Genomic DNA, 1,291 nt, shown 5'->3' with positions numbered 1-1,291 from the left:
ATCTGCAGAATCCACTGGTTCCGTTGGCCAGCCCCCGGTCCTCCCCTCCCCGAGCGCGGTGCCAGGAAGGTCAGCCTCCAGTATTTTCCGCCCGTCCCATCCCTTCACCGTGCCTTGGCATCCTCAACTTCCGTTTTACCATTTAACCTGATAACCCACATTTGAGGTTGTCATGGAAAACAACATCCCGATTTGTTAGACTGTGTGGTCCTCTCAGATTCCAGAAACGGAGGCAGGCAGTGCCCAGAACCCAACGTCGGTGCACCTGCTCCCTCCCTGGGATGGCTTTCCCCCTCCTGGCCGTGGGTTCACTTGTAATGCAGAGCGGACCCAGATGGGGAGCAGCCACTGTGCTTTCCTGTCTCGCCCCAGGGTCCTGGCGCTTGGGGGCTCAGTTGGATGAGCGTCTGACTTCGGATCAGGTCATGAACTCACCGTTGGTGAGTTCGAGCCCCACATTGGGCTCTGTGCTGACAGCTCGGAGCCTGGAGCCTGCCTCGGATTCTGTGTCTCCCTCTCTCTCTGCCCCTCCCCTGCTCATGCTCTGTTTCTCTCTCTCAGAAATAAATAATAAACATTAGGGGCACCTGGGTGGCTCAGTCGGTTGAATGTTTGACTTCTGCTCAGGTCATGATCTCACGGTTCATGGGATCAAGCCCCACATCAATGCTTGGGATTCTCTCTCTCCTTCTCTCTGCCCCCTCCCTGTTCACACTTGGTCGCTCTCTCTCTCTCTCTCTCAATATAAATAACAAACACTAAAGAAATAAATAAATAAAATAGGGGTAGAGTTGCCCAGGGTAGCCTTCATGGAGTTCGACAGAATGGTGTATTTTTCATATTCCGATGGCCCTGGCTTCTAGGTCGGAATTCAGATGAACCGGTGGGAATCCTAAATTTTCTCGATTATAATTATCAATCTAAGGTAAGATTTTTAAAAACAGGTATTTCCCGTGAATAATAGAGCACAAATTTACTTTGGAAATGACATCAAAGGAGAAGGCAATTTGAAACTATACCGAAATTCAAGACAGTTTCAGAACAGGGAAACGGGATTCTATAAGCTACACCAAACGTGAAAAACAACAAAGCACTGCCCAGTTCTCTGGGAAAAATTGTCATTAAAAAAGACTGGGTTTCAGTAGGGCGAGGCAATATTCCTCAAACCCGTAGTTTCAATGTAATATTCCATCAGGGTTACAGGCAAGCGTTTAAAAACCGTTGGCACAGAGCTGTTAGCCACAAATCTTGCTTCTTGCTGATTCACCTGTTTCTGGGCAAATGCTTCCTA

The sequence above is a fragment of the Prionailurus bengalensis genome, chromosome D4 (genome assembly GCF_016509475.1).
Source record: "Prionailurus bengalensis isolate Pbe53 chromosome D4, Fcat_Pben_1.1_paternal_pri, whole genome shotgun sequence".
In the NCBI taxonomy this organism is placed as follows: Eukaryota; Metazoa; Chordata; class Mammalia; order Carnivora; family Felidae; genus Prionailurus; species Prionailurus bengalensis.
This window is presented reverse-complemented; position numbering follows the sequence as displayed.